The sequence below is a fragment of the Tamandua tetradactyla genome, chromosome 10 (assembly GCF_023851605.1).
Source record: "Tamandua tetradactyla isolate mTamTet1 chromosome 10, mTamTet1.pri, whole genome shotgun sequence".
Taxonomy (NCBI): Eukaryota; Metazoa; Chordata; class Mammalia; order Pilosa; family Myrmecophagidae; genus Tamandua; species Tamandua tetradactyla.
In genome coordinates, this window is record NC_135336.1 from 106,028,502 (window position 1) to 106,047,436 (window position 18,935).

The following is an 18,935-nucleotide window of genomic DNA, read 5'->3' on the forward strand; positions in this document are numbered from 1 at the left end:
TATTCTAAATAAAATTATACAGTTTGTTACAAGGGCAGATTGGAAATGTCAAATTAATGCTCATCAAACAACAGTACTCAGTGTTAAATAATCCAGAAAATCTCTAAGATTAGAGATATATATGAAAAGGAGTGGGGAATGTAAAAGGGAATTTTATAAAGCTTAACAGTAGCTAACTTTTCTTATGTAAAGAAGGATTTTATAAAACTTAGCAGTAGCTAACTTTTCTTGCCTAATTTAGCTATTTACATATATTTTAGCTTCTAAATAACAGAAATATCCAGCAAAAACATTTGTGTCATCTTATATGCACTGCTATACATTTGGTGTGAGTTGAAAAGAAAAAAGTTATGGGCCCCATCAGGCTGAAGATAAACAATCCTGGTGCCAAGGTTACTTGTTGTAAAACTGTTAAAAAATGCTTATTGTAAAACTGTTCTTATCTGCTTTTTTGCAAAACAGCACCTGTGACCCATGCTCAACCCCCACCCCCCTCATCTTACTCCTTAAAAGGCTTTTGCAAACTCAGACTGGGGCCTCTCTGTTCCTGCATGTTCAGGGAGCCCCACACATGTGTGGAAAATAAACCCCTTGCGTGTTGCATGAGAGAACGTCTCTTGGAGTCTTCCTTTGTGTGGCAAAACTCTCGAATTCTCGAATTCTTACAGCAGCAGGGGCTTAGCTCAACCAAGCTTCACTTGAAGAATTAGTTAACAAATTCTGACTACTAAATATAGGCCTCCAGCTCAGATAAACCTGGAATAAGAGCTAAATGTACTGGGAATTTTTGCCCTGGCAAAGAGGGGGCAGGGTTGATGGAAAAGAGGGGGGGAAAAAAGAAAAGGAGGATTTTTGAGTTGGACAGTACAAAACACTGGAACAGGACTGGACCCTAAAACAATAAAAGGGGGGGCACATACAGCCTGGAGATACATAGAGCTGTGTACCAACTTAAACTCTTGATAGACAAATCCAAGGAGTGGGGGTCCTGCTCTTGAAAAGGATCCACCCTCCCTTTGTTTCTATTATTTAACAGCCCCACTAGGTAGAACTGGAAACCTTCTCAGGCATCAGGTTTGCCCCAGGCAAGGGTGGAATTAACTCCTCTGAGAAACAAAGTAACTAGTCAGGTGAAAAAAAAGAGTCAATTTCTTACAGGCTGTACCTCCCCAGGAAAAAGGTGGGACCCAGCTCAAGCAGAGGCCCTCCTTCAGGAAATTCATGCCCCAAGGGATAGAAAACAGAAGAAATCAAAGCCCACCTACTATTGCAGCCTGTGTCACAATCACACCCCTGGCAGGGAGATTCTGTTGAAATAAAATGCACTGTATCACTTTACACTGGTGGGAAGCTGTGGGCAGACAAGTGCTACATGCTGGGCAGGACAGGAAATGCACAGAGTCTAGAGGCTTTATGGGAAAGTCTGACAACCTGCTGGGTCTGACCCTCAGGGAAAACTGCTGCTGGCAACTCTTTCGTCCTGAGAGGAGGCCAGTCTGGTCTGGGAAAATCTGACTGGGGTCCATAATGTCTGAGGGGACCCTCCTAAACAAACAAACAAAAAGGCTGCATATAGGGAGGGGAAGAAACAGTAAAACAAGAACTGAAAAATTCTGATAAAACAGAACCTATACTAGTGGTCTAAAATAAGTTGAACTAAATGTCAGAAAAGTTAGAAAACAAAGCCATCCACAAAGAAAATCTTAGGTAAAAGAATAAGAAAAACCTCCAGAATAAACTAGACAAAGAAAACAAATGCCTAGATGCCAACAAAAAATAATGAGTCACACTAGGAAAATCAAAGATATGCCTCAGTCAAGGGAACAAACCAATAACTCAAATGAGATACAGGAGTTGAAAAAACTAATTCAGGATGTACAGACAGGCATGGAAAATCTGATCAAAAGTAAAGTCAAAATAAAAAGAAGAAATTGTAAGTTTGAAAAAACAAATCCCAGAACTTATACAAATGAAAGGCATAGTAGAAGAGATAAAAAAAAAAAAAAAAACCAATGGAAACCAACAACAACAGATCTGAGAGGTAGAAGAAAGGGTTAGTGAACTAGAGAACTGGAAATATGAAATCCAACATACAAAGGAAAATATAGGGAAAAGAATGAAAAAATATAAGCAGGGTCTCAGGGAACTGAATGACAATATGAAGTGCATGAAGATACATGTAGGGGGTGTCCCAGAAGAAGAAGAGCAGGGAAAAGGAGGACAAAAACTAATGAAGGAAATAGCCACTGAAAATTTCCTATCTCTTATGAAAGACATACAATTTCAGATCCAAGAAGTGCAGCGTACCCCAAACAGAATAGATCCAAACAGACATACTCCAAGACACTTACAAAACAGACTGAAATGTCAAAGAGAAGAATTTTGAAAGCAGCAAAAGAAAAGCAATCCATCATATACAAGGGAAGCCCAATCAGACAATGTGTAGATTTCTCAGCAAAAACCATGGAGGCTAGAAGGCAGTGGTATGATACATTTAAGATTCTAAAAGAGAAGAACTGCCAACCAAGAATTTTATATCCAGCAAAATTATCCTTCAAAAATGAGAAGGAGATAAAAACATTTTCAGACAAACAATCACTGAGAGAATTTGTGACCAAGAGACCAGCTCTGCAAAAAATACTAAAGGGAACACTACTGGCAAATAGGAAAAGGCAGGAGACAGAGGTCTAGAGAAGAATGTGGAAATGAAGACTATCAATGAAGGTAAACAGATAAAAAACAAAGAAACAAAAAATTAGATATTACATATAAATCCAAAAGGCAAAATGGTAGAAGAAAGTATTGCTTTTACAGTCATAACACTAAATGTTAATGGATTAAACTCCCCAATCAAAAGACACAAACTGGCAGAATGGATTAAAAAACAGGACCCAGCTATATGTTGTCTACAGGAGATGCATTTTAGACCCAAGGACAAACATAGATTGAAAGTGAAAGGTTGGGAAAAATATTTCATGCAAACAACAATCAGAAAAGAGCAGGAGTAGTGATCCTAACATCAGACAAATTAGACTTCAAATGTAAAACAATCAAAAGAGACAAAGAAGGACACTATGTATTAATAAAAGGAACAATTCAATAAGAAGACATAATAATCATAAACATTTATGCACTGAGCTATAGTACTCCAAAATACATGAGACAAACACTGACAACACTGAAGGGAGAAATAGACACCTCTATCATAAGAGTTAGAGAGACTTCAATTACCTGTTCTTATCAATATATAGAACATTAGGCAGAGGATCAATAAAGAAACAGAGAATTTGAATAATAAATAAATTAACTAGCCTTAACAGACATTTATAGAACATTACACCCCACAATAGCAGGATACACATTTTTCTCAAATGCTCATGGATAATTCTCAAGGACAGACCATATGCTGGGCCACAAAGCAAGTCTCAATAAATTGAAAAAGACTACAATCATCAAGGAATTGAGAAAACCTTCTCGACCAAAAGGGGGAAGAGGGAAATGAGACAAAGTGTCAATGGCTGAGAGATTCCAAACAGAGTCAAGAGGTTATCCTGGAGGTTATTCTTATGCATCAAGTAGACATCATCTTGTTATTCAAGATGTAATGGAGAGGCTGGAGGGAACTGCCTGAAAATGTAGAGCTGTGTTCCAGTAGCCATGTTTCTTGAGGATGATTGAATAATGATACAGCTGTCACAATGTGACTGTGTGATTGTGAAAACCTTGTGTCTGATGCTCCTTTTATCTACCTTGTCTGCCGGATGTAATTTCGGCCCCGTTCCTCTAGCTCTCTGCCTAGTAACATATTCAAGCTATTCCATTGGACCTTTCTGCTCTCAGCTCACCCAATCCCTCGCTGCCACCCCTTAGCCTCCTCACCAATCACGCAGCGTGCCTCCCCTGCCCCCCCCCCATTTCCGCCTCGCCACTATATAAAGCTCTGTACTTCCTGTAATAAACGTTCTGGTGCGCACGCCTTGCCAGCTCCTCCAGTTCCCGCGAGTCGTTCTTCGTCTCGCGCGCCCTCCAGACCTTCGAGCCCCCGGGACCGGTCGGCTACTGAGTTCCCCCGTCTCGCTGCAAGGAAGACCCCAGGCGGGAGCTAGGGAAAGCTCCTGCACTTGTCAACAAAGGAGTAGAACATATGGAATAAAAATAAATAATAGGGGGAACAAATGCTAAAATAAATTTAGTTTGAAATGCTAGTGATCAATGAAAGCAAGGGGTAAGGTATATGGTAGGTATAATCCTCTTTTTTTTTTACTTTCCTGTGTTCATTTTATTTCTTTTTCTATTGTCTTTTTATTTCTTTTTCTGAATTAATGCAAATGTTCTAAGAAATGATGAATATGCAACTAAGTGACGATATTGTGAATTACTGATTATGTATGTTGTTTTATTTTGTTTCTTTATTTTTTAAATTAATAAATAGATTAAAAAAAACTACAGTCATACAAAACACTTCCTTGGATCATAAAGGAATGAAGTTGGAAATCAGTAGCAGGTAGAGGGTCAGAAAATTCACAAATATATGGCGGTTCAACAACACACTCTTAAAAAAAGTGGGTCAAGGAAGAAATTACAAGAGAAATCATCAAATATCTTGAGGCAAATGAAAATGAAAACACAACATATCAAAATTTATGGGATGCAGCAAAGGCAGTGCTAAGAGGAAAATTTATTGCCGTAAATGCCTATATCAAAAAAGAAAGAAGAGCAAAAACTGAGGAATTAACTGTTCATTTGGAAGAACTATACAAAGAAAAGCAAACTAACCCTAAAGCAAGCAAAAAGAAAGAAATAACGAATTTTGAGCTGAAATAACAGAAATTGAGAATATGAAAACAATCAAGAAAATCAACAAAACCAGAAGTTGGTTATTTGAGAAAATCAATATAACTGATGGACCCTTAGCTAGGTTGACAAAAAGAAGAAAAGAGAAGATGCAAATAAATATAATCAGAACTGGAAGAGGAGACATAACCACTAACCCTACAGAAATAAAGGAGGTAATGAAAGGACACTACGAGCAACAATATATTAATAAACTAGACAACACATAGGAAATGGACAACTTCCTAGAAAGGCATGAACAACCAATATTGACTTGAGAAGAAACAGATGAGCTCAAAAAACCAATCACAAGTAAAGAGATTAAACAGTCATCAGAATAATTTCAATGTTTTTAAATTTATGAAGACCTGTTTTGTGCCCCAGCATATGATCTATCCTGGAGAATGTTCCATGAGCACTAGAGAAGAATGTATATCCTGGTGTTTTGGGGTGCAATGACCTATATATGTTAGACCTAATTCATTTATAAAATTGTTTAACTCCTCTATTTTCTTGTTGATCTTCTGTCTGGTTATTCTATCTATAGAGAAGACTGGTGTATTGAAGTCCCTACTATTATTATTGAAACGTCTGTTGCTCCCTTCAGTTTTGCCAATGTCTGTCTCATGTACTTTGAAGCTCCTTGATTGGGAGCATAAACATTTATCATTGTTATTTCTTCTTGCTGAATTGACCCTTTAATTAGTATATAGTGTCCTTCTTTGTCTTTTATGATATCTTTACATTTAAAGTCTATTTTGTCCGATATTAATACAGTTATTCCTGCTTTCTTTTGGTTACAACTTCCATGGGAAATCTTTTTCCATCCTTTCACTTTCAATCTATGTGTATCTTTGTGTCTAAGATGAGTCTCTTGTAAGCAGCATATAGCTGGATTATGCTTCTTAATCCATTCTGCCAATCTGTGTCTTTTAATCGGTAAGTAACATTCAAAGTTATTACTGAAAAGGCATTTCTTGAATCTACCATCTTATCTTTTTTATTTTATTTGTCAGGTCTATGTATCCTTTTCCCTCTTTCTCTTTCTATCCTTTCCGTTACCCTTCCTGGCACTCTTCAGTTCTGTGCCCTCCTCCAGACCTCCCTCTTCCTGTCTTTCCTTTCTTTCAAAAGCAGAACTCCCTTTGAGTATTTCTTGTAGGGCTGGTCTCTTCTTGACAAATTCTTTCAGAATTTGTTTGTCTGTGAAAATTTTCATCTCTCCCTCGGTTTTGAAAGACAATTTGGCTGCGTACAGAATTCTTGACTGGAAGTCTTTCTCTTTTAGGATCTTAAATATATCACACCACTGCCTTCTCGCCTCCAGGGTGCCAGTTGAGTAGTCTGAACTCAGTCTTATGTGGTTTCCCTTGTATGTGGTAGATTGTTATTCTCTTGCCACTTTCAGAATTTTCTGCTTCTCTGCAATATTTGACAGACTGATTAGTATGTGTCTCTGGGAAGACCTATTTGGATTTATTCTGTTTGGAGTTTGTTGGACTTCCTTGACTTGTATATTTATGTCCTTTATAAGGGTTGGGAAGTTTTCCCCCATTATATCGTCAACTGCTCTTTAGCCCTTTACTCCTCTCTTCTCCTTCTGGGACACCAGTGGTTCTTTTATTTGTGCACTTTGTTTTGTCCATCATTTTCCTGACATCCAATTCAAATTTTTCCATCTTTTTTGCCATTTTCTGTTTATTTTTGAGTGTTCAAAATCAGTTATCCTCTCCTCTGTCTCGCTTATTCTTTCTTCTGCCTTTTCAGATCTGCTGTTGTGTATCTCTAGTATGTTTTTTATTTAGTCAACAGAATCTTTAATCTCTGTGATATCTGCTATTTTTTTCTATTTATCCTTTCAAATTCCTCTTTATGTTCTTCTACTGTCTTCTTGATTTATGTCATTAGCCATCCCACTTATTTTATTAAGTAGAATTATATGAACATCTTTGATTAGTTGTTCCAACATCTGTGTCTCCTCTGGTGTTTTAATTTGGTCATTAGGTTGGGCTGTATCTGTCTGCACTGTGATATGCTTAGCGATCTTCTGTTGTTTTTGTCGCATGTAAACATCTTGACTGATTTACCTTGGAACGTGATTTCCTTCAATAGTCTAAAGTCTGTGTTTGCGCGGTGGGTGTGCGGGACGCAGGTACGGGGTGGGGCACAAACAGTGCAGGTATAGGTTCGCGGGTGCTTGTGGATGTGGGTGCTCAGAAGCCAGGGAGGATGTGGCTGTGCGGGTGCACCGGTCTGGGGGGTGTGACCCTGGTGGGCGCTGGTCTAGGGTGTGGGACCCTTTGTGCGCGTGGGCAGAGCCACAGCCTGTCCTATGGATTTTTAAAAACGAATTATTCTAGTAACATATATAAAACCTAAAAGTTTCCCCATTTACCCACATTTAAATATATAATTCAGTATTGGTATGTTCACACTGTTGTGCTGCCATGACCACAAATCATTGCCAAAACTTTTCTATCCTCCCAAATAAAAACTCTGTACAATTTAAGCCTTAGCTCCCCATTCCTTAACCCCAACCTGCACCCTGGTAACTTAAATTCTGGATTCTGACCCCAAGTTTGCTTATTCCAATTATTTCATGCCAGTGAGATTATCAAGGTCGGTCCTTTTGTGTCTAGCTTATTTCTCCCAACAGGCTGTCTTCAGGGTTCGTCCATATTGCCATGGAAATCAGGACTGTGTCCCTTCCTACATCTGACTAACACTCCATCGTATGTATGTCCCACATTTTGTTTATCCGTTCTTCAGTTGACGGACACTCAGGTTGCTTCTATCTCTTGGCAATTGTGCATAATGCTGCTGTGAACATCGATGTGAGAATATCTGAGTCCCTGCTTCAATTATTTTGTGAGTATGTACTGATAATGGGATTGCCGGATCATATGGTGATTCTGTACTCAGCTTTCCGAGGAACTGCCAAACTGTCTTCCACGGCGCCTGTGCCATTCCACACTCCCACCAGCAGCGAGTGAGTGTTCTGTTTCTCCACATCCCCTCCAACATTTGTAATTTTCTGTGTTTTCTTTTTAGCAGCAGCCCTTCTAGGGAGTGTGAAACGGTGCCCCCCGTTTTGCCTCGCGTGCCCGGTTGGCTGATGACACAGAGCCTTTCCCACGTGTTCAGCACACCGTCAGCCGCCACTGCCACCGAGAATTATTTTTATAAGGAAACTGCTCTCCACGTTGGCCCATATGGAAACAGTTTTTATTCCCAGGTTTTATTCTGCAAAACGTAGCTTAGGTATTTAGCAGCAGTGAACGGGAACCGGCCGTGGAGGCGGCGTTTACGCTCCTTCCCCGTGGCCTTCCCCCAGCTTCCTGCCCTCCCTCTGCACCCCAAGCCGAGGCGACCCCCGACAGCTGGTCTCCGCCCGGCGTCCAGCCCCTCGCCATGCCCTGGACGATGCGGCTGGGGGGCAGGGAGCGCAGCCAGCCCCTGGGCCCCCCTTTTGTGACTGTGCTGGGGCCGAGGCTGGGGGTCCCCGGCAGGAGCCGGCTGTGGCGGGCTTTGGCCTGGCAGCACAGCCAAAGCCTCCCGAGGTGGCCGCTGGACGCATCCAGCAGTGGGTGGAGATGGGGAGGGAGGGGCGGTGGGAGGTGAGGAGCGTTGAAGGGCCAGGCGCCCGGAATGCCAGGCAGCAAGGAAGGGCACCCCACCTCCCAGAGAAAGTGGCAGGGTGGTGCCAGCCAGCCTAGAGTGCACCCTGCCGTCCAGATGCAGCTGTCCACGGAAGACCACCCAGCCCCAGCCCCTGACCCACCGGGGCTCTGGATGCCAGCAGGCACGCTGGGGCCCCAGGCCCTCCGCCCACTCCAATGGGGTCCCCACGGCCCCACGCAGGCTCAGCGGGACGTGCCGGGCAGGGCGGGCGGGTTAGTGAGGGACCCCACGCATCGCTCACCCAGGAAGCAGCGGCACGTCCTGCTCAGCGCCTCCTCTTCCATCCCTCCCTTCCTCTGCCACCTGGGACCGCCTGTCCCCACGGGGACTCTGCCTTAGAAGGGACCGGAGCCACCGTTTCTGCAGCTCAGGCCACCTGTCCAGCCCCAGCCCAGAGGGGGCTGCTGCAGGCTTCCTGAAATTCCTCAATCGATGGATTTATGACTTAACTGACAACCAATGATTCACCCGTTACCTAAATGTTAGAGGATCAGTGTGCCGCTGCAGGAACCAACTGGTTCGGAAAATTGCTTGTAATAAGTGCTTCAGTTTGAACATTAAGCTGCTTAATTTAATGGAAAAATTAATGGAAAAAAACGACTTCTCCCTGCCTGCTTTAAGTCAATGTGAAGCTGCGCTCGCAGCCGCGGGGTGCACAGGGCCAAGCCGGGTGAGCTGGGCAGGCGGTGGCGCCAGGCTGCAAGGGACAGGTGGCCGCCGAGTGGGCTCCCGCCGTGTCCAGGGGCGGCTCGCCTTCCTCCCCTGGGATTGGCCCCTCCCCGGGCCCAGCAGCTCCCCTGGCTGTGGAGCGCCATCCCGATCCCCGTCCCCTTCTTTTGCAGAGATTTCCAGAGAGGGTTTGTGCAGGCGCAGGCGGCTGGAGGATATGGGGAGGGGAGGTTCTCAGAGTGCCCCAGGAAAGGAAGGAGGTACACCAGCCCCTAGCAAGTTCAGCCCGAGTGTTTGCTCCGTTTATGCTCCTGCATGGAAGAAAGAAGCTTATTTAAAATAAACTCTCATATCAGGAGGCACAAAGAGAAAGGCTGACCCTTCCCACTAGTAATGAGAGAGTTCATTTCACCTTTCTCAGGTCAGGACAGAGCAAGCATGCCATGGTCAGGTGCATGTGTCACCTTGGCCAGGTGGTGGTACCTGTTTGTCTGGTTGGGCAAGTGCTGGCCTGTCTGTTGCGATGAGGACATTTCATAGAATTAAATCATGATCACGTCAGCTGCATCCACAGCTGATTCCATTTGTAATCAGCCAAGGCGTGTGTCTTCTGCAATGAGGGATGCTCAATCTAATCACTGGAGTCGAGTTTCCCACATTTGGGGAAATCGCAGGGGTCAACACATCTGGGGTGCAATGGATAAGCCTCGCCCTGGGAAAACCACCTACGTGATCATGGTATCTCCCCTGCCAGGTAAGTATACTGGAAGCCTTTTAAGGAGGATTCAGAAGAGACAGGCTCTTCCTGTCTCAGCTGGCGAGCCTCTCCTGTGGAGTTCGTCCAGACAACTCCATCGGAGTCATTGGCTTCACAGCCTGCCCTACGGATTTTGGACTCTACATCTCCACAGTTACTTGAGACACTTTTATAAATTTTATATTTACAAATATTTCCTGTTGATTCTGTTTCACTAGAGAATCCTAACTAATACCAAGCACAAACAATAATCTCTCAATAGGTTTGTTATATTAAAATTAATACATAGTAAATAATAGTCTTCATATCTATAGCCATCGGGTGAGCATCAGGTAGATGCGTGCGTATGTGCGTGTACCACATAGAGGATATAACGGAGAGGGAATCCCACAATACAACCCCAAACAAGAAAGTATCTATGAATGTGCTTAAGCGATGTGTAAAACGTGTATAAAAGAGCCCAAAAGAGACCTGCACAATTGAAAATATAAACCCTGTTTTGGGGCAAGAAGACTAACATCAGGAATATGCCAAGCCCTCCTAGGTCAATTTCAAAATTTAATGCTAATCCTTATAAAAAGCCCTAATGGGTTTATTTTTCTGTAATTAGAGAAGCTGTTTCCAAAAATAATATAAAAAAAGCACTTCCAGAAAAACCCTGTAAAGAAGGAGCGGTGAGCAAACTGCATCAGATAGTGACACATTCTCGAAAGATTTCTCATGGAACAGTGTGGGGCAGACACACTCATGGGACAAAGGTAGAAAATCAGACACTGATCCAAAAACATCTGGGAATTCAATGTGTGGTGAAGTTGGAATTTCATATCAAAGGGTGTAAAAATGGACCTAAATGACATCTTTTTGGAGTATCAGGAGAGAGCAGGGTTGAGAGGTGTTGAATAAAGAAGGATAAAGTCACATTCTGATCTTTTTCTGGCTCTTTTTTTGGGAGTAAGGCCGAATTGGTCCATTAAGACAAGGAGACATTCCTATAATTTACCCTCCACTCCCCACCCAGCCCCCTTCCCAGGCTTATTCCGTGGCCCGTAGAGCAAAGTGATGCTGGCTTAGCCCAGTTATTTAAAACCTCCATCCCCTGAGCACTCACTGCCTGCTAGAAGGTGTACATGTATTTATTCCACTTAATCCCAGCCACCTTAAGGTAGACTTTATCCCCATTTGATCATTGTTGATCTATTTATAAAATAGAATTACTCCAGTCCTTTCAGGATTTGGGAGGCTGACCAGATCTGTGAAGCGGTGTCTTCATAAAGACAGACATTTGATAAACTGTGTTGAGACAACTGAGCGCCTGCTGGGAGAATGTCAGGGCAAGTCCGAGTCTCCCACTGTACTCCGTGAAGAGCAGAGTTTTAAATGTAGAAAATTAAGTCATGGACTTCTTAGAGGAAAACAGAATTCGTTCCTTTACAACCCTGGAGTGGAGAAGGCTCAAAATCTAGAAGTCTTATAAAGTCTAATGAATTTGACTGCATAAATGTAAAAATGTATGCCCGACAAAAAAATAAAAATAAAAATAATAAGAATAAGAATAAGGCAAGTCAAAAGATAAACTGAAAAAATATGTAATCTGTATCACAGAGAATTAATCTTCCTACTACATAAAAGTTCATAAAAGGAAAAAGAAAAAAGATGAGTAACTCAGTACAAATGGGAAAAGACACAAACACAGAGTTCATTGAAAAATGAACAAATGGCCTTAAACACGACGGAGGATGCTGGAATCTCGTCGTGGTAACACAAGTACAGGTTAAACCACAATGCGATTTCAGTTCTCAGGTGGCCGTGGCCCAGGCGGAGGGCGATGGGCGCACTGGCGGGCGTGCAGCCTCGGCCCCCGGGCATGCAGCCTCCGCCCCGGGCGTGCAATCTTGGCCCCCGCGCGTGCAGCCTCCGCCCCGGGCGAGCAGCCTTGGCCCCCGCGCGTGCAGCTTCGACCCCCGGGCGTGCAATCTCGGCCCCCGCGCGTGCAGCCTCCGCCCCGGGCGTGCAGCCTTGGCCCCCGCGCGTGCAGCTTCGACCCCCGGGCGTGCAATCTCGGCCTCCACGCGTGCAGCCTCGGCCTCCGCGCGCTCACGAGCGTGAGAACTGCGCGCCCTGTCCCCGGCGCGGGGGGCTCGCGGCGTCCCGACCCGTCTGCGCTCACTGGTCGCGCCCGGCAGTACGGGCAGGTGTCGCCTCAGGGAGGCTTCAGAGAGCTGGGGCTCGGGAGGCGCGCGGCGTCGGGCCAGACGCAGGAGCGGGAGGCCGAACGGGTGGCAGGAAGCCCCGGCGGGAAGGCCGCCCACCGAGGCGGGTGCTGGCGAGTGTCGCTCAGCCGCGGGGTGTGGAGCGGGGCAGCCACCGGGGAGGGCGGCGTGGTGGCCCAGAATGCACGCCCGGGGACAGTGAACCACCGAGGGCCCAAGGGGACGAGGCTCCTCCCCCCTCCCCTCTCGCCCCGGAGACGAAGCCCCGCCCCCACGCCCCGCCCCCCCCCCCACCGTTAGCCTGCGTCTGCACGTGGCCCTGCCTCCCGTGCCGGTGTCCTAATGTCCCTCCCCTAAGGACAGCAGCCATTGCATTAGGCACGCGATCCGCATGACCGGGCTTAGCTAATTCCATCACCAAGGCCCTCTTTCCAGGTAAGCTCAGGTCCTGAAGTTCTCGGTGGATGTGAATTTGGGGGAAGCTTATAGAGCCCAGTGCAGCAAGATGACCCAACCGCTCCATGCTGCAGTATATTCCCAAGAGGAACAAAACACAGGCCACACGCAAAGTTGTCCACAGGGGCTTCCAGCAGCAGTGGTCATAGTAGCCGGAAAGGGGAGGCAGCTCAGGGCCACCAGCTGGCCATCATGCACTGCACTCTTATTTGGCAATAAAAAGGAATGCCGTTCTGGTAGGACATGGATGAATCTTGAAGACAGTGCACCTGCCACCCGCCGCGTGTGAAATGCACAGGCAGCAGAGACGGAAAGTAGATGAGTGGTTTCTGAGGGCTGAGGGAGTAGGACTGGGGGTGAAGGCTATGGTTGTGGGTTTTCTTGGTGGGGTGATGACAGTTTTCTAATACTGACTGTGGCAATGGTTGCGAAACTCTGAATATTCTAAAAGCCATCGACTGGTCATGTTAAACGGGTTAATTAAACAGTATGTGGTGCCAGCTCCACGAAGCTGTTTAGAAAGAGAAAGTAAGTGCCATGCTGCAGTTACATACGCATTGGGAGGCAATTCCCGGGGCACACTGTGCAGACGTGCTGGACAGCTGCGGCTCCCAGCGGTCACCGCGCATGACCACTGTCACAGGTGGGTGCTGTCAGCACTGTTTCTACATCCAGCCCTGCTTTGGGTCTCTCGTTTCCTTAAGCTCCTGCTGTGTGCCACTGACCTCCATTTACCATCTCCACAAGCTTCTGTGTCTCAGGCCTTCTGCGCTGTTACAGGAGCCCCAAAGCTCAGGGACGCCCCCAGGGCAGCCCCCAGCCAGCGGGAGGGGCGCCACAGACCAGTGCTCCAGCTCTGTGGGAGGATGATTCCGGAAGGCACTCTGGGTACTTCTCAGGAGGTCCGCTGCAGCCCACTACCCGTGCCCAGGGCGGTGGCCTGACCTTCCTCCTGCTCCCCTCAGTCTCCGCGCCCCCTGCCCCCTGGGACCCCCCCCCCCCCCCCATGGAGACCCACGTCCTTGTCCCCGGCTCTGCTTTCAGGGAAACCTGAACTGGGAGAGTTGAAGGGGGCTTGGCCCCAGGAGGCGACCCTCGGATAGACTCTGGAGCAGGACCCTCCCTGGGCAGGGACCCTGTGGCTCAGAGTGTGGCAGGGAGGCAGCAAGTCCGGGGGCCGTGTGGTTCTCAGACTAGGATGGTAGGCTTGGGCAGGTGGTCTCACGGCCAGCTGTCAGCCTCAGGGCTGTGTGAGAGCCAGAAGCATCGAAAGAGACCCTCATCTCTGGCTCTTAGGGAGGCGGGCTGGGAACCAGGTCCTGGTTGTAAGTGGGGTGACTGGGTGGGAGGGGTGCAGTGCTGGCCCCTGCCGGACCTCGGAGAGGACTGCATTTGGAAATGGGCCTTTGCAGGGGGCTTCAGCTCAGATAAAGCTGAGCTGAGGAGGGTGGGCTTTAATCTAATGACTGGGGTCCTTCTAAGGAGCGAGGGGGTGCACAGACACAGGAGGGGAGACCACGCGACGATGGAGGAGGCAGAGCCTGGAGGAACGTGGCCCCAAGCCAAGGGGTGCTGGGCCACCAGGAGCTGGAGGGAAGGCGGGGGGCTCCTTTAGAGGCTCCCAGGTGTACAGTCCCCAGAAGGTCGCTGTGAATCTGCCTCCCAGCCTGGGTGCAAGGGGAGCGTGGCTGCCCAGTGCTTTCAGGCTCCCAGCTGTGGGGCTCTGTCCTGGCAGCTCTGGGGGTAACACACAGCCGTTGCGGTCTGCCCAGGCCTAAGCAGGTCCCCAGGATGTGGACATCCGGTGCTGGAGCAGGGCAGTCTTGGGAAGGCCACAGAGTGGTTTCGTTGTCTCCACGAAAGGGACCACGCAGCTTTGACACATCTGCACTGAGGTCAGGGACCCTGAGACCTGGAAAGAAAGGTTTCGCTAGAGAAGCTGAACCCAAATTCCCTGACCCCCCAGGACCACAACCTCCCCATCCCTCACAAGAAAGAGCACCCCCCTTACCTGGAGCCCACGGAAAATCCCTGCCAGAAGCGGATGTCACAGTGGCTGGTGTGGGCCTTATGCCACAGTTGGTGCCTGTTTTAGTTTGTTAAGCTGCTGGAATGCAATATACCAGAAATGGAATGGCTTCCATAAAGGGGATTTATTACAATACAAGTTTACAGTTTTAAGCTTATAAAAATATGCAAACTAAGGCATCCAGGGAAAAACACTTTGGTTTAAGAAAGGGTTAAGAAAGGCTGATGGGTCTGGCACACCTCTGTCAGCTGGGAAGGCACGTGGCTGGTGTCTGCTGGTCCTTGTTCCTGGTTCCATTGCTTCCAGCTTCTGACGCCAGTGGTTTCCTCTCTAAGCATCATAGGCCCTCCCTTAGCTCCTCTGGGACACCACTCTAGGTTCTGGCTTGTCAGTATCTCCGGGAAGGCACCTGGTGACGTCTGCTGGGCTCCGCCCGTGTCCAGGCATCTGCCCTCTCTGCCAGCACTCCAAGCGTCTCCAGACAGCCGTGTCTCTGTTCTGAATGCTCTCCAAAATGCTTCCTCTTTTAAAGGGTTCCAATAAACTAATCGAGACCCACCTGGAATGGGTGGAGTCACATTTCCATCTAATCAAAAGCTCACACCTAGAATTGGGCGTGTCACATCACCATGGAGACAATCTAATCAAAAATTTCTGCCCCGCAATACTGAATCAGGATTAAAAGATTGGAACAGGATTAAAAGAAAGGGCTGCCCACAAGATTGGAACAGGATTAAAATATGGCTTTTCTGGGGTAATAGCTTCAAACCAGCACAGTGCCCCTCTCCCCCGCATCCCTGTGGGGCCACAGCTGCTGCTCCAGCAGATGCCACCCACCTGCCCGAAGGCTGCGGGCCCGGCTACGGCGTGCCGGAACCTGTGCTTTCCACGGAGTGGGGCGGGTGGGGCAGGGCTGGGCAGGAAGCGCGTGGGGCCCCAGAGGGGGATCTGGGCCTGTCCCCCCAGGGGCGGGATGACTCCCTGGGGCTTGGTCACGGGGACACCCTGAGCCCAGGTCCACCTCTGCAGAGCGGATTTCCCATGTGTGCTTGGAGAATTCCCCCCAGCTGGGTTCCCAGGCGGCTCCGGGACAGCCCTCTCTAGGGCAGCGGGGTCCCACGCCTGTGGGGTGCCGTCACGCTGGGGAGCTTCGGCCTCACCGTCCTGTTGGCCATGCAGCCAGGCTGCCTGCTGTCATGGCGCTGGAGGGACTTGGGACAGCGCAGGCCAGGAGGGGACACAGTTGTTACAGGCGAGGGGGCTCACCGGGAGGTGGCAACGGTGGGGTGGGTGCCGGGACACGCCGGGCCTTGTGGTGCTGGCCGAGCGCCGTGGCTGTCCTGGATGTGGAGCAGCCGGGCAGCCGGTAAGTGTGAGGAGCCCCTGAGGCCGGCAGCAACCCGGAGCCCCGCACCGGCCCCCAGCCCTGCAATCAGAGGGGAAGCTCCTTGAGGGAGAACCTTGTAGGCTCCAAACTTTCAAGTGTGAGCCATGACTTTTATTTCTGGCAGTATGGCAGGTAAGTCCCCAGCAGACCAACCTGAGGAGGTGTCGGCAGGGTGGTAAACTGAAGCTGCCGCTGCAGCGGTGCTGGGCTATTTCCAGTCTCAGAAGCTAATAGGCTTGCGCTTTAAAGGCCACTTGAGGGAGAAGAGACATAACTCTGGATGCCTGAAATATCGGGAGTTGGAACTGGCCCCCCCCCCCAGCCCCCTTAAATGCAGAAACCACAGAGTGCTTTATTTTCAGGGAAAGTGTGGACCAAAAAACTCTCTCACCAGCAAAGGGCCAGATGGAAACTTGCCTAATGTGGTCTGGGCTCTGTATGGGAAATTAAAATCTTTTTGAGAGGACATGATCATGAGTTTTCCCTTATTTAGATTTGAACCATGGTGCAGTTTGGTAAAAATCAAGACAGTCCGTTAACTGAAAGTGGTCCTGACTCAGTAGCAACCTGAGGAGACTGACAAAGACAAATGCAAAGGCCACGGGGAAGGAAGTACTCTAAATGCAGTGCTACAGGGTTCCCATGGGTAAAGCTTAGATGAACAGAAGCTCAGAATCAAAATCAAACAGCTCTAGAGGGAATAAGCCACAGAATGGACAACAATCTGCAGAAACAACAAACTGCACAAGCAGATTGCATGTGATTTCAGGTGAAAGAATTGGCCGATAGAAAACATAAAATGCATATATTTAAAATGTTTCAAGCTGTAAAAGAGAGGCTCAAAAGCAAGAGCAAAGAATGCGATAACATGTGAAAGCATTAGGCATGTTTTAACTACAATACACAGTAATAAAAGTGTAAAAACTGGGATGAAAGCTCAGTGGAGGCTGCGTCTGGCCCCAGTTCTGGCAGCCACGGCACAACGCCGAGCTCCGTGGAGGCGGTGCTGGGCGACTCCACACTCCACAGGTGGAAAATAACCAGGTCTGGGCAAAGGAGACCCTGAGGAGCCGAGAGGCGCAATGTCATCTTGGACCTTCTTGGTGCAGACTCGCCAGGAGCAGCACGGGACCGCCCTGGATGCTTCGGCCAACTTCTCCGAGTTTTCTGATGTGCTCGGTGTGTGCTCGGTGTGCCCAGAGACTCCCCATCGCTGCGCGGGTGGCCAGAAGGCCACGTGGCGCCTGGATGCACCCTGGCGACCCTGACTGAGAAAAGTGGGGCGCGGGGCCTCCAGGCGTGGGGGCCGCTCCCACAGGGACACGGCCCGGGCGTGGACGCAGGCCGGGGCTGGCGTGCCTGGGATGAGCCGACGAGCACCGGATACCTAGCCCGCCGGCGGGACAAACGATGAGGACGCTCGGCCCAGCCCTGGCGGGCCTGCGGGGGGCACAGAGACGGGTGCTGGGGGGCACAGGGGCTTCGCGGCTGCGGGAGGCGCGCGGGGGGCTCGCCTGCTCTTTCTCCACATCTCGGGGGTCTAACGGGGCGCTGGCCTGGCTTGGGCGCTGGTGCTTTGCTTGTGCTCAGGTTCTTTCCTTCTGAGTCGGGCGTCCCTCTCCAGGCCCCCCCAGCCCTAGCCCGGCCCAACCCCCATTGCCCCCCAGCCGTTCGGGGTCCGGGTACAGTGAGAAGCCCAGGCCCCAGGTGCCACCCAGGACCTTCTAGGATTTTCTGCAACGTTCCCCTTGTAAATTGTCCCCCACCCCTGCTGCGGGGACCTTCCTGCGGCTTCTTCCTGGAGCACCTGCCCAGGAGCCCTCTGCGCCCCCGGCCCTGCGCCCCTGCTCTGCCGGCCCTAGGCCCAGGACCTGGCTGCCCACTGGGCCAGCTGGAGACACGGGCGGGGGAACACACGCACCCCCACCCCGTGGGTGGCTCGGGCAGGCTGGCCCTCCCCTGTGGCTGTGGCTCCTTTACCTCCTCTGGCCGCTGCCTCCAGGGAGGTTGTGCCTTAGGCTACCTGTCTCCTCGTGGGGGGTCTGGCCACCACCCTGGGCAGCTCCGGGGGAGGCTCAGGCCCGGAGCCCCCATGTGCCCCCAGGAGCTGCTGCTCACCAGTGCCTGAGACCCGAGAGCAGCCGGGGTGGCCCTGGGGCAGGATGTTCTATCCCTTGGGGTGGGGGGGCAGACAGACGCCTCCCGGCTCTCAGCAAACAGGCAGCAATATGGGGTGGTGGGCTGGGGCCTGGGTGCTGGGGGACACAGGGCGGTGGCAGGGCTGGCTCAGGGTGCAGGGGCTCCAGGCTGCCCACATCGCCAAGGGCAGCCTGGGCTGCAACAGTTGGGGTGCCCCCGAGGGCTCTGTGCCCCCCAGTCAGGCCATGTGGTCCATCGCCCTTCCTCAGGGGGCCCCGCTCCCCACAGGCCAGAGAAGCCTTTGGTCTGTCCCGGGAAGGCGACACACGGTGCCCACGTAGGCGCCATGTGTCAGAGGCAGCGGCTCCCCCACGCTGGGGAGGCTGGCAAAGCCACTCCCTAACAGGCGAGGTCAGCACTGCAGGACGCATCCTTTTTGTTTTGGGTGGGGAGCGCGAACGGCGGAAGGCGGGGCGGCCCGGGGACACTGGTCGGGGTCCCAGCACGGGCCGATGCGGGGTCGGGGACCTGGCGGGGTCAGGCCCAAGGTCAAGGCGCCGCTGCCCAGCCCGTGGCCTGTGCTCTGCGCCCCCGGACAGGGCTTCTCGGAGTGTCCCCTGCCACGGGCGAGATGCTTCTCCCCAGCACGGGGGTCGCCGCCGAGTCTGCACGGAAGGCGGGGTGGGGGCCGCTGCTGGGCTTTGTCCCACACTGCCACCCTCTCCCCGCTGCTGCGCGTCCTGCCCTGCCCAGGCCGTGTCTCCTGCCCAGGGG

At 49.8% G+C, this 18,935-nt stretch overlaps 1 pseudogene; it reads right to left on the bottom strand.

Annotated features, from left to right (window-relative positions):
• Positions 1 to 9,820: 9,820 nt before the first annotated feature.
• Positions 9,821 to 9,945, bottom strand: LOC143648964 (U1 spliceosomal RNA; annotated as a pseudogene).
• Between the last annotated feature and the right edge of the window lie 8,990 nt (positions 9,946 to 18,935).